The 15,407-nt window shown below is 35.3% G+C and overlaps 1 pseudogene; it reads right to left on the reverse strand.

Annotated features, from left to right (window-relative positions):
* Window positions 1–4,037: 4,037 nt before the first annotated feature.
* On the reverse strand, window positions 4,038–9,365 carry LOC143410609 (leucine-rich repeat-containing G-protein coupled receptor 4-like; annotated as a pseudogene).
* Window positions 9,366–15,407: the final 6,042 nt, after the last annotated feature.

Consider the following 15,407-nt stretch of genomic DNA (forward strand, 5'->3'; position numbering starts at 1 on the left):
TAATTTGAATAACTGGTAGAAGTATAATGTGAAAACGGACAGTGGCTAAAAATAGCACATAAAGTTGATACTGATCAAAGAGTAATACACCATCCTTGATGAAGTTTAGATCTACAAAATTTGACACAGGACAATGAAATATGATAAAAATATTAACAATCAAAGACAATTCTGGAAGCAGAAGCTATAATAAAATATGATATGCCAGCTAGAGGCATAGAGCATGGGAGACCCTGAGTTTGATTCCCCTACCACAAAAAAAAATAAATATGCATGCTTAAAACTTCTTAAATGGAATATTTTTAAATTTTAGTAACAACAGTGAAATGAAGAAAATCAGAGCAAACCAAATGAGTAATAAATTGATCAAAGAACAAAACTTATTTAGTAGAGTTTTTTCATTCTCTACCCTAATAATTCAATATTGGCATGTCTGGCTAAAACCTTTCATTAGAATATTTTGAGAATCAGTAATATCAAAAGACCCTAAACTGTTTTAGAACTTCACAAGGAAGAAAGCTTTAGGAGAAATTTCCCAACAAACATAACCTAATGCAAGCATAGTGGAAAACTCACAGGTTTTATCTATGAAAGAAAAAGAATTTTAATCAATGGTTTTTCTCTTAATAAATTTCCATAAATCAGCTGTTGAACTTTCTGATCCTAATTTACTTCTCTATAATATTAAGGAAATAATCTACATCACAGTCATATTATCTAATTAATCCTCAAAATTTTTAGTTCAGGATCTGACAGATTTAAGAGTAAATTGTATCACTTGAATGCCAAAGCTTTTGCACTATAACTTTTCGGTATGGGAATCTAAGATGTCATATACTTCCCTTCCTCCTTTAGATGTTTTATTTTTTAAAAAAATGCTTTATAAAAAAAAGTACTTTCCTTCATACTTCAGGGTCATAATTATGACAATTACATTATATGTTAACAATACTGGAGACCCAAAGACTATGGGGCAATTCCATGCTGTGGGTACACATATTTGAATGTAGTCAAGTCTTGTGGTCTCTTATACTGCCTTTACATTATTGGGGCCAAGAAGTCATAAAGAAGGGCATAAAAAGCATTAAAAGATTTTTCCCATAAGTTTTACTTACTAATGTCTTTTCTTACTACTCATTTATTTTCACTTTCATGATATATTTGAGATTTTGTTTTACTGGTTCTGTAACCTGTAAGTGAAAAATGACTTTTCCTTACAAATTCCTGTATGACATTGTTTCAAAAATCATGCCATTTTCAGTTAGTTTTAAAAATAATTATTCCTAGACATTTACAGATGAAACAATATGTCTTAGATTGCTTCAAATAGTCTAAGAGGCAGAAGGATTGAGGGGCTAGTGAATAAGGTGAAGATGAAACAGGGTTTATTGTGTGTTGTGGTTTTGGTGGTGGGTATGGTAAGGGGAGAGGGAGAGGGGTACCTAAACCATTCCTTTTATTGTGAAAATTTCAAACACATATGAATTTTAAAACAGGAAGAGGCATACACATTTACTAACACCTAGAAAATGTGTCCAAAATTAAGAGGAACTAAGTTTTGATTGGGATCTAATTTGCTGTGGTTCAGGGATTCACCTAAATTTCATTAAACCATTTGTTTTCTCATTTGTCCAAAGAGAGCTTGGAGATTGTAATACTACATTTCTAGGCAACTGACTACAATTAATATCATGTAGATATTTTTAATCATTTGCTTTTAAATAAAGATTAAATTGGTGGTATTCACTTATATTTCAAAATATGTTTTCCACAATACAGTTCAGACTTAAGACAGGATAAAAGTTTTAAGTTTAAGTGTTCTTAAATATTGACAGATAACTATCAAACAATATTTTCTAATGTTTATTTCCAACATTTTTTCTAATACTGTCTTTTCTATTTAAAACTTTTTAAATTTGTCTCCATAATAGTTAGTAAATGCATTAGCATACTTAGTTACAAATTAAGGCAAAATATATTGCTTTCTAGAAACTTTAATAATTCAAAACATAGAGTACAGTATTATATTTCATATAATATATAGCACAGTTTACCACAGATTTTATATATTTGCTTTCTATTTTTTAAATGAAAGAAAAGTTTTCAATAACTTGAATTTTGAGAAAACAAGTTTAATTAAGATTACTACCAAGTTATGATTTAATATTTATCAGATGTTTAAATATATAAACCGTGATAGCAAATTTTAAAACTTGTAAATAGGTGGCCTTACAAAATTACAACACTCTGTAAATAAATCCCTTCCACATTTTATACAAACTACATGATTTTGATATACAAAGATTCTGTTTTTACACTGACAATGTACAACCCAGATTATTCACAATGAAAAAAAGTATATAAACCACAATTTAACATTCTGCTACTGGCAGCCACTATAGGAGGTAGCTTTAATTAAATGAACTGAACAGAAGCCATGTTTCCCAACTTGTGTTGTAAAAATAATTTACATAAGATAAAAATTCTTTATATGCACAGTATGTACAGTTTAATTATTAAACTGTAATCTAGCTTAATTTTTTAGTATATCCAGGAAAATAATATGGTAGTAGGTTTGCTATTTAGTACATTGTTCAAAAAACATATTGAGCAAATATAACTTTAAGACTCCACAAAAAAAAAAAAAAACAAAAAAAAACATGGCAGAAGACCCTAGATGAGAATCAGGTAAAATTTTTAATTTTCAAAACATAGGACTAAACCTTATCCTTTCTCCCCAACCTCTTAATGATATGTCTGTCTAGTCTAACAAGAACTCAGCATATAAACTATTGAATAGGTTTTTTTGTAAGTCATGGTATGGGAAAATTTTATAGAAGCTTTCAAGTAATAACATAAGTTTAGAAGAATCCAGTTCACTAAGAAATAAATTTAAGTGCTTTGTGTCATATTTATTTTCAGCTTCCTCCAATTAAAAAAATGACCCCAGTTTACTTTCTGTATAATCCATACTTTAAATAGATGACGTAAGAACAAAACTGGAAAATATCAGTAGAACCGATGATATTAAGAAGCATTCATTAATGGGAACATTACATGGAGCCATCGAATCCCTTAGGTACTATTAAAATCTCATTAGTAAGTAGTGTAGCCAAAACTACTTAAACTCACACATCAATTAGCCATTTATTTTGTACTAGTAATATAATTGCAAAACACTGAAAATCATGGTGAGCATAACAAAGCAATATAAAATGAACCCAAACAAATGTACTGATTTTTTTATTCTAACAGCTGTTAATATGGTTTTTAAAACATCTTCAGGTTTATATAGACTTATAAAGCAATTGAACAAAATTTGTGATTCTCCTGTAAAAGTGGAAATAGAAAACAATGATACCTATGCGTACTCTCACAGTTCTATTTGGGAAACAATTCCTTTTTTGGCCTTGTAGTAACTTGTCCTGATATTAATGATCAAATATTAGGTAAAATTAGCAAGACTTTTCTGTCAGTTATATAAAGCCACATTTTGAACTACCTTTTTTAAAAATATTAACAGCTGTCCTTTATCTTGTGCTTAATTCAGAAATAGGTATAAATTTGCTCCTTATGGATCTGAAAAACCTACAAGTTATATTACTATACCACACCCAAAATTCTTTTCAAATTATGTTTTAAATAGACCACCATTCCTTGGACATTGCATTTTTCACCAATTAATAATTTAGGTACCTGTTCTTTGAAAAATATCAGATTTGAGAAATAAACTGCCACCTTCCCTTCTATGTGACACCAGGCAGTGATTACAGGAGTGCTTCCCAGATGAAAGAACAGAATAGGGTTCACTCTATAAACACTGTGAATTTGGTTGATGGGAGAAACAGTTACGAACACAGTAGTTCAGTCTTTACCTCTTGGTAGATTCGTTTTTTTTTTAGTTTCATTTTTTTAATTTTTTTTGCCATTTCACCAAGATTTTATTAAGTTCACTTATATAAGTTTTTTTGATTGGTATTTTCTTTATTTTTATTTTTTTTATTAGTTGTTCAAAACATTACAAAGCTCTTGACATATCATATTTCATACATTAGATTCAAGTGGATTATGCCTCTTGGTAGATTGTAAGCATAGCACACCAAAGGGAATCCTCGTCTCTGATAGAAGCAGGCTTGTCCACACACCTGCACTTGGTCAGAACTGTCTGAGACAAAGGAGTCTTCTTCATCTGCATAGTCAGAGTGGGCTGACTGTGTGCCACAATCAAACCAATATCCCTCTGGTCTTTGGCAAGAAGTCACTGCCAATGCAGGACAGCTGTGTGATTTTATTAAGTGTTTGCATGATACTGGCTTTGTCAAAAGAAAAGATTCACAGCAGTCACATACAGTCAGGTTACCCTGCAAGTGTGAGTACATGCCACAGTCATAGTAGAAATCCTATTCCACACAACCACCTTGGCTAGTGATGGAAACTGAAACTGATCCACTTTTCTTGGTAACGCATCACTTCAGTAACTTCCAGTCTTCTTTAAATTTTGGATTGAAGAAAACATACAGGACCAGATTTAGGCAAGCAAGCAATGGTAAAAATATCAGAGTAACAGACTTCATTATTTCAGGACTGATAGAGATTGCAGTGGTCAATGGTGCAAATGAGAAAAATGCAACAGGGCAAAAAAAGATGCAGTTGGTGAAAATTATCCAACCAACATGCTTAATCATGCTAGATCATGAGTTTTCTGAGAGGTCTTCTTTTTCCAAGTTGCAGTAAAGTTTAGTGTAGATGACGGCCATTAATAAAAATGCTAGTGAGTTTAACAGCACTAAAGTCACAGTAAATCCTAATGATGGCGTCTCTCCTGTGGGAAATGGCAAGCACAAGGGTGATGCAGAATATTCCCCTCTATGGAAAAGGGGGAAACAGCCTGATACTGCAGCACCCAGAAAAGCAAAAAGGGCCACAATCGGGAACTGCTTGAGATGATTGCTTTTCCCATTTTTCATGATATTTTTTGCAGATAAGCTTCTTTTAACAGCTGCTAACATTAATAAAAATATGGCACTTTCTGAAGAAAAAACTGTAAGGAACCCAGCTGCTTTGCAGCCACTGCCAGTCTCCCACCAAATGCCAAATTCAGCAAATCTGCCCCAGGATACGGCATCAAGAAAAGTTAAGATGCCAGAATAGATTCCCATGAATAACTTAGACACAGAAATCAAGTCTATGAACAACTTGGAGGAAGGCAGTGATGTACAAGATGTGAAGGTTGTTAAAAAGACTAGCAGGTTGAAAAACAATGCAACTAAGAAAATGAACCACATGGTGGGATGTATCATCCAGCCTCCCAGTAAATATTCACAGGGCTTAAAAGCACCTAACATGAAAAAGAAACAGAAACATGAAAGACAATTTAGAAAATACCATATTTCATTTAATATTCTTGATAGAATGACTAATGATGTTTGAATCTAGAATAAATCAGCTACCTAATTGAATTGAACCAAACTGGAAAAAAAATATTGCTTTTAAGATATTTCAGTCACAGACTAGGCTATTTTAAAAATTAAGCAGCTTAATATCTTGGGGTAGCTGGCACACACCTATAATCCCAGGGACTGAAGAGGTTTAAGCAGTAGGGGATGGCAAGTTCAAGGCCAGCCTCCTCAAATAAGCAAGATCCTGTCTCAAACTAAAAACATAAAAAGGGCTCCAGGGAGGGTACATAGTAGTAAAGCTCCCCAGGGTTCAATCACTAGTACTGAAACAAAACATAACCAGGATTAGTTTCTTTTATTATTTGGTAAGGCCATATAGAGATATTTCCAAGAAATTTTCTACTTTTTCTTTTTCTTTATTCTTTTTTTAAATATTTTTTTTTAGTTGTAGATGGGCACAATATCTTTATTTTTTATGTGGTGCTGAGGATTGAACCCAGTGCCTCACACATGCCAGGCAAGCACTCCGCCACTGAGCTATAACCGCAGCCCTCTACTTTTTCTTATACTAAATATACAAAGCACAGTATCTAGCAAATAAAGGTACTTAAAATATTGAGGGTCTGGAATCAGATGGTTCATAACTTGCTGCTCTTACCTTAAAAAAGCCACTTAAGCCTAATAAGTTGCATTTTCTGATATGTGGATAATAATGCCTCTTAATACAGTTGACTGCTTAAGTAAATTTGCATACATAAATACTTAAGCAGGCTGCTGGGCACATACTAGAACTTTAGTAAATATTAGCTTTTTTTTTCCTTCCTTATCCCTATGTATTTTATTTTTTAAAAAATATTCGTATTAGTTGTTGATGAACATTTGTTTGTTTGTTTGTTTGTTTTTATGTGGTGCTGAGAATCAAACCCAGTGCCTCCAACATGGCAAAAGCTTTACCATTTACCACTGAGCCATAACCCCAGCTCTCTATATATTTTATAACTGTATGTGTAGGTATATACACAGATTTGTAACATTTTAAACCCAGTTTCTTATGGCATTTAACAGCAACCTGCTGAAGTTGGTTATGGTAGATAATCAATGTTAAATATTTATACAAAGCTTGGCACAAAACAAAACCCCTTTATAATAGTAAAACATATATATATATATATATATATATATATATATATATATATATATATATATAATCGCAAGAATGCACTTAGTAGCTGAATTGCTGGTTCTAATAACTGATTTTGACATGCTAGTAATGTCACAAATGAAAAATACTTCATTTATAATTAAGGAGTGAAAATGTTTGACTATAAAGAACAAGAAAACTATGTATTATGATTGCCTAAAAGATGTTTTAACTTTCTGAATTGTCATGAAATTTGACATATACAATAGAACTACAGTTCTGGATCATTTATCTGATTTTCAATGAACACAAAATTTTTAGTCAAATTTCTTTTCACTCTGAACCATCAGGAAGTGCTAGAATGGAAGTTCTTTCTCACATTTTATTTGTGGGGAGGGTAGTATAGGGACTCAACCCAGGGGTGTTCTACCACTAAAGTATATACCCAGCCTTTTTCACTTTTTATTTGGAGACAGGATCTCTCTAAATTGGCGAGGGTCTCATTAAGTTGTTGACACTGGCCCTGCACTTGCAGTCCTCCTGCCTCAGCCTCCAGAATGAACCCAATTATAGGTGTGTCCAGTACTACAAAGAATGCTGTTTCCTGCCAGGCGAAATGGCACACACTTATAATCCCAGAGGCTCTGGAGGCTGAGGCAGGAGGATCATGGATTTAAAGCCAGCCTCAGCAACTTAGCAAGGCCTTAAGCAACTCAGTGGGACCCTGCCTCTATAAATAATATATAAAAAAGTGCTGAGACTGTGGCTCAATGGTTAAGCACCCCTGGATTCAATCCCCAGTACCACCGTCCCCTTCAAAATGTATGTTGTTTCCTTCTCACTGATCATCAGTTCTGTGTACAATCTCCAACACTTGAATCATTCATGGGCAAAAGAGTAAACTGCACTCCTAACTATCAAAAATTAATATCTGCACAATAAAATAAATTACATAAATGATTCATGCTAGTTGCACTTACTCATCTGTTAAAATTAAGTTTGTTCTCCTTCTCCACACAAGGAAATGGGTTAAATATTCAAAGCATACATACATAGACCCTTAAGAAGCTCACAATTCAGCATCAGTTATTAGTGAATTCACAGCACTGATGATTCTAAGTTATAAAATTAATGGCCAACCCAGGCATGGTGTCACACACCTGTAATCCGAGTGGCTCAGGAAGCTGACACCAGAGGATTGTGAGTTCAAAGCCAGCCTCAGCAACACTGAGTTGCTAAGCAACTCAGTGAGACCCTGTCTCTAAATAAAATATTAAATAGGGCTAGGGATGTGGCTCAGTGGCTGAGTGCCACTGAGTTGAATCCCTGTTACCCCGTCACCCTCCCTACCCCCAAAATTAATGGCCAGTTCATCCTGTGACATCATACTAATAGGAATCTATTTGGTAGCACCTGATTTAACAAAAAATTTTTAAAACCTTGTCTTTATAGTAAAAGTATAAATCCAAGTTCTCTGGTATGCAAGGCAGAATATGACATTACAATCAAGTAAATATTGGCATCATTTAATAACTTTCCTAAAACTACAACTTCAATGAATTAAATAAAAAAGAATAGACAAGATTGCATTTTAAAAAATTATAGGTGTATGCTTATCATCCCAGTGGCACAGGATGCTAAGGCAGGAGGATCACAAGTTCAAAACTAGCTTCAGCAACTTAGTGAGCCCCAAAGCAACTTAATGAGACCCTGCCTTAAAATGAAAAAGTAAAACAGGTTGGTGATGTGGCTCAGTGGTTAAGCAACCCTGGATTCAATCAATACCCAAAAATAAAATGAAATAAAATAATAATAATAATAATAATAATAATAATAATAATAATAAGAAGAAGAAGAAGAAGAAGAAGAAGACTGGGGACAAAGCTCAGTAATAAAGCACAAGCTTTGCATTTTGGAGGCCCTGGGTTCAATCCCTGGCACTACAATAAATAAAGACTAATATAAAAACAAAAAAAAAATTATGGACCAGTGACTTACATCAGAACTAGTTCTAGACCTAAAGGACCATCAAGAAATTTTCTCTCCAACTTGATGTACATGACCCTCCCCTGCAAGAGCTTGTTAATATGCAGATTCTTATTCAGTGGTATGAGCCTGAGATTCTGCAAGAGATGCTGGTACACTGGCCACACTATGAATCAGAAGGCCTTACAGGATCATCTAGTCCCACCTTTATAAAATAGAAATAACATCCATCTCCAGGAAGATTAAATATATTTGCCCAATGTTTACTTAAAGTAAAATATTACAGCCAAATGGGTTGATCATTACTTGTTGGGGGTGTACAATGGATAATTATTTGACTATGCTCTTCATTTTCAGCAGTGCTGGTGACATTTGCTGCATCAGTGGTACATGAATATACAACAAAGTATGTTGAATTAAAAGTGGGCAGTTCAAAAGAACCAAATGTTCCCACAATTTTCTCTCCCCTGCATGATTTTAAAGTTCAGTGTATACAAATGTGGCTTGATAACACATTAAATATGCCAGTAACACAGGAAAGGCCATTTTTCTCACAGACTTCATATTGATCCTTCCCAAACTGATTACAACACATACATTTTGATTAATGCCTTAGGGAGTGTTCTGTTTCTAAAGGTTCTTGTACTTGCCTTTCTCCTTTGTCACACTATGGTATCTTGAAGGCTGTTATCTTCTATATTTAAATTTGCATAAGAGTCACAGCCCCAAAATGCACAGCACTGATAAGAATATGGTACTGATAAAGACCTTGGGGAAAAATTGTAAAATACACTCTGAGTAGCAAGTTCATAGACATAATTTTGTTCTGTAAAAAGCATTTTAATCTTTGAAAACCCCAACCTACTATGGGTCAGAAAAGTCTAAGTATCATATAATTTAGTCTTGACAATTTATCCTCTAGGAACCTTATCTATGTTAAACACTCTGGTAAAGCTCATAAAAAATGATCATAAAGATACACCACAAAGTTTCTCCCTTTCAATGAGGTGTCTCTTAAGAAAGGTGGATGCAGATCAAGTATAGATAAAGTTTCATAATAATACTGCAATTTAAAGTACAACTGTTGCCAGGTGCAATTACACAGGCCTATAATCCAAACTGTCATATTTAAAACAGTTTTTTTGGTCAATGATTTCTCCAGCCCTAACAATGATTCAATGGGGTGCCTGACATCCTCTCATGAAATACCCTTTCTACTTAAAGCAGTTAGTATTTCTACCCCAAAACACTGGCCTCTCATAAGCCAAAGCCCATTAGAGCCCAGGATATTTTGGGGAAACTTGCTAGAGACAGTGGTACAAGAAATTTATCTGCTTTAAGAGAGAGCCCTGGGCAGATGAGGTGGCACATGCCTGTATTCCCAGCTACTTGGAAGGCAAGGCTAGGAGGATGGTAAGTTTAAAGTTAGCCTATACAACTTAGTGAGACCATATCTCAATATAAATCCTTTTCAAAAGGGCTGGAGATGTAGCTTAGTGGTAGATTGCACATGCAAGATCCTTGTTCAATCCCCATACTGCATATATATATAATATATATATATATGTATATATATATATATATTATATATATATATATATATATATATATATATATATAGAGAGAGAGAGAGAGAGAGAGAGAGAGAGAGAGAGAATCTGTAGGAAGCCTGTACATCCCCTTTCCTTAGCTAATTCATGTGGTTAAAACAACTCCAGTTGGCTTCTCTGATTCTTCAGCCCAAACATTCACACTGGGTCAAGCAGGGAGGCAGCAATTTATGGGGGATAAACATGCATCCTCCCTGCCATCTGGAGCCACCCCAATTCCTGTGAAACCTCCTAAAGTAGCCCTCTCCCCATCAGTCCTAGTCAGGTAAGTGCTGTCTGGTTCTAAGCACTGGATTTGAGAAAGAACCTCCTTCATTAGCCTCTCACATCTTTTGATTATCTCTTTGATGGGTATAAATGGTCTTTAACTTGTCCAGCTCACACATCTGGTAAGTGGCAGAGATGAAGGTTTGGACATTCAGGCTTTTAACCACCAAGTTTAATGCCATATACCATCTAGCCTCATTAAACTAAAAAAAAAGCAAAACAAAAAATTAGGGCCCTGTGCCAAACCAAAAAAAAAAAATTGAAATCCCACTCCATATTTTATACTTGGCCTTGAACACACCTTGTAAGTATTGCTGAGAAATAAAGTTGATGGTGCCAATTTTGTAGAGTCTGGTAGTCATTTGCACTGCTCACCAATGACTTCTGGCTCTTCACCTTCTGGGAACCTCCAGTATTGCACTTCCAGGTCACGTGACTAGTCCTGACCAAAGAGTGTGCATGGAAGGAGTTTGTGCCATTCCTGGATGGAGCATTTAATGCTAGTGAGAGATGAGCCTGAGATATGTCTCTCTGATAGGACAAACAATAATGCCCGTTAAGATGTTTTCTCCATTGAGCAGAGCCCTCAATCAAACTATCATGGTTGCATAATGTGAGCAAAACACAGATCTTTTTGATTTTAAGCCATTGAAATTTGGGGGTTAATATCTATCATACCCTGCTGTAGTCTATCCTAACTGATTTAGCTAGCCACCTATATCCATAGTTCAGCCAGTTGAGGATCAAAAACTTTCTTTAAAAAATTGCTTTGAGGGCTGGGGCTATAGCTCAGTGGCAGAGTGCTTGCCTAGCATGTGTGAGGCACAGTGTTTGATCCTTACACTGCATAAAAATAAAAAAAAAATAAAGGCATGCTGTTTATCGACAACTACAAAAATAAAAGTAAAAATATTTTTTTAAAAAAACTGCATTTATGGGGTAGGGTGTGGCTCAGTGGTAGAGCACTTGCCTAGCATATGTGAGGCACTGGGTTTGATCCTCAGTCTCACATTTAAAAAAATAGATAAAACAAATAAAATAAAGGTATTGTGTCCATATGCAACTAAAAATATTTTAAAAATTGCATTTTTACTGGACATGTATAGACATTTCTTCTTGTCATTATTTCCTAAACAATACATTATAATGAGTATTTTCATAGAATTTACATTGTACTATTTTTATAAGTAATTTAGAGGTAATTCAAAATGTACCAAAAATAAGTATAGGTTATACAAATATTATGCCACTTTGTATAAATTGTTGAACATTCATGGATTTTGGAGTCAAGGAGAAGTTCTGAAACCAGACTCTCAAAAATACTGAGGGATAACTGTACATACAGTATGATTGTTTACTCATTGATTCAAACATTTTTCTGCCCAAGAGTGAAAGCTCAAGCCAAAGTCCTGAAGGTCCTAGTTTAATACATCTGGGATGTGGAACAGACCTGTGCAGCTTTCTGGTACACCCAAGTGATTCTAATGGTCTAGTAAGGCTGAGATTCCTGCATGGCTACATCTTGTGATGATAGATTAAAATATGGTGTCTACACTTGAGGGCTACCTAAACTGAGAGGACAAGCCCAGAGCCAGAAAAATCACACTACTAACAGGGTAAATGACCTGAAATATTCAAAAGTAAGTAAGAATATATAAGCAATTGATGAACAATAAAGCTTTACATGTAATAGAAAGTAGATATGCTTCTTGGAAAATCCATTCATCCCATGTAGTAGAAAGTAGAAATGCTTCATGACAAATCCATTAATCACATGTAGTAGAAAGTAGAAATGCTTCTTGACAAATCCATTCATCAACTCTGTGACTCCAGACCAGGTACCCAAGCTGTCAGTTTAACATGTAGACTATTATCTGTCACTATGCTTCCAGTTATGTAAAACAAAGCTTAAAAAACTTCTAAAGATGTGGCCCAGGGTCAAAATAGTTTGTACATGGCTGAATTGGACTCCAGATCCAGGCTTTTATCTATCTAGGTCCCAAGGCCTTGACTGATTCAATTAAGGCCCCTGCTTCTCTTCCAGTTTTCTCTCTTTTCTCCCTTTATCTTGAACCATGTATTCTGGCTGCATTAAACTGCCTGTCACTGCAGGCCCACGCCATGCTACTTACTGCACACTACAGAGCTTTGGCTCCTGCTGTTGTGTCTGTCTGGCATGCCTTACTTCAATTCTCATCACCTTGTTTCTTAACCCCAGCCAGGTCATTGAATACGTGATTGGGTGACCTAATCCTTGGTGCTATGACTGCCCCCATCAGCACATTCCTTTACTGGCTCACTGAGCACCTCTATCATTAGATTGCAGTCGGGTCTCAGTTTCTTTTCTCTGAGTCATGTAACTAGCATTGGGTACACTGTGCTAAAGCACCATCCATAGACCCATGCATGCTTATTACCTCGGCTAAATCAAATCCCTGCAACCCACAAGACAGATCCTTCCAACAAGACCACACAGTAAAATATTTATGAAAGGCCTTTGTTTTCTTGTAGTTTTGTGATCACTGTACAATACTCCAACTTTGTGAATCTCAGTTGTCAGATGTAAAATGGACTAATGGGAGTACCTGCCTCACAGTTGTGAGAATTTATTAAGATGAAAACTTAAGTGCCTTGCCTGTTCATAAGGAAGACATGAACTAAACCTCAACCACCTTGGTTGTTATGAGTATCTTCTTATTAAACCACTGCTATTATCCCTACTCAGCATGCCCCCAAAGACATCATCATTAATATTATCACTCATACATCCCACCAAGTCTAAGTGACTGTGCTAAACATTCCTTCCTAGAATGTATAGTATTCTCAGAATCCTCAAAATGAGTTCTTCACATTCTTGTGATGGTTCAGTGTCCCAATCATGAATTATCTCCCTGTTACCTCCAGGAAGCTGCCCAGTGCATTCTCAGGAAGTCTGTGACTGCTAAACAGTTCCATTCAGGCTTTTTGAATATGGCTAAGAAAACATAGGTTCTCCTTAGGCTCCCACTTTCACTGACATTCTCCCCACTATGGGTGTTTCCAATTCATTTATGGTCAGCCCAGGCCACTGTGTAGATGACCCCCCACCTCTCTCTGCAAGAGGGTCAGGGTGGCAGTCAAACAGTTATGTGGACTTCTGGAATCACTGATAACTCTAAAAGGAATAATACCTGCACCAAGCTTATTTTCTTTCGTACTAGAAGGAACTCAAAGAATGGGGATTTCAGTTGGGAATAATAATACTCCATAGGCCCTCAGAGTGATCTAATCTTGTTTCCCTTCCTTCATCATTTTTCACATAGCTGAAGCACAGTAGGCAAAATTTGTAGGAAGAAAAGGAAGCAGCACTTATGTTGGGATTGTTGGAATGAGAAGAGACCAGAAATCAATGAAGAGATAAAGAGTATCCCAAGAGGCAGGTTGCCTCCAGGGAGGGCAGTGGCCAAAGTGAGAGGACCTCAGAGTGGAAATTTTCCCCAGAGGACTGGAGCAAGAAATAACTTTTTTTTTCAGAACCATGTTGACAAACAACTGCTTAAATAAAATTTCAATCCCATATCATCTGTCTCATTTAGCTGGAACAATAAGCTTACATTCCACAGCCTGGGCTGACCCTTCTGCACCCCACTGCCAATAAAGCATAAAAAGTGTGATTAGTTCTTTTTGCATGAAGAAGGACCATTAAATCAGTTGGCTTCTATTTTATGTAGCTTCTTACAACATTATCTAGCAACCAATCTTGTGTTCTTGTGTCAGGCACACTCGAGGAACATTTTTCTCAATTTAGCAATATGTAAGCAACAGCCTTTTAATTTAAAAAAAGAAAAGAAAAAATGAATTCCACAGTCACAAGTAAGGAAAGAGGACATTTGGTGGGTGCAGTAGTGCAGACCTGTGATTCCAACTACTCAGGAAGCTGAGGCAGCAGGATGGAAAGTCTGAGGCCAGTTTCAGCAACTTACTGAGACTCTGATGCAAAATAAAATAAAAAGGGTTGGGGTTGTAGCCCAGTGGTAGAGTACCCCTGAGTTCAATCCCCAGTACAAAAAAATAAAAAGGAAAAGAAAAAAGATGGTGTTAGGATGAACACTGTGGTGTTGAATTGAAATTAGTAGTAAAAACATGAACTAAAGATTTTTGAAGAAAGGAAAAAGAAAACAAAGAAAAAGAGATGTATGTGTATGCATGCATTTATGGATTTGACATAGTTCCAAATTCTGAACACTAAGAGAACTTAAAACTTTTTTTCATAGCAATGAGCAGGACAGATCTCCACCCAGATCTGGCTTCTAAATACCATTCTCCAATAATAGAGACCAGGTCTCTTTATGAAATGGTTGATCCCAGAACTGGAGCAGGGAAAATATAAAATAATCCTGGAACTCCTTGTGGTGGCAGAAAATAGACATGCTCAATAAGGAATAGGGGATTGATTTTTTTTTTAATTGGTACATTGCGATTACATTTATCAGGAGGATTTATTGTGACATATTTGTAATGAATGCAGCATAACTTGGTCAATATGATAGGGACTTATTGAAAGGATACAGGAAACAATCTGAAAGAGTTCCCAACAGCCAAGTTAGAAGAGTTTGGGCAAATAAATAATGATAATATTTGATTATAAATCATAGAATTAAATATATAACCATAGCCTATATGAATAGAAAAATAGGAAATAAAAGAATAGAGAAAGAGCAAGTTGTTTCCTTAAAGAGAATTACAGTTCATAAATAAAAAAGAATGAGGGAAATAAAAACAAAATAACATTTAGGAGACCATAATAATAATTGTTATGGGTAAGATCTGTGAATGGATGCCAAAATTTAAGTGAGCAAAAGCAAAGTTGTTTTTTTTTTTCCTCTACTAGTGGGAATTTAACCCAGGGCCTCACCCATGACAGGCCAGTTTTCTACCACTGAGCCACATCCCCTAAGAGAGTGAAAATTGACAGAAAAATAAAATATTCTCAAGGTATCTCCCAAAATATATTTATTAATGACA

This window comes from Callospermophilus lateralis, chromosome 11, assembly GCF_048772815.1.
Source record: "Callospermophilus lateralis isolate mCalLat2 chromosome 11, mCalLat2.hap1, whole genome shotgun sequence".
Lineage (NCBI taxonomy): Eukaryota > Metazoa > Chordata > Mammalia > Rodentia > Sciuridae > Callospermophilus > Callospermophilus lateralis.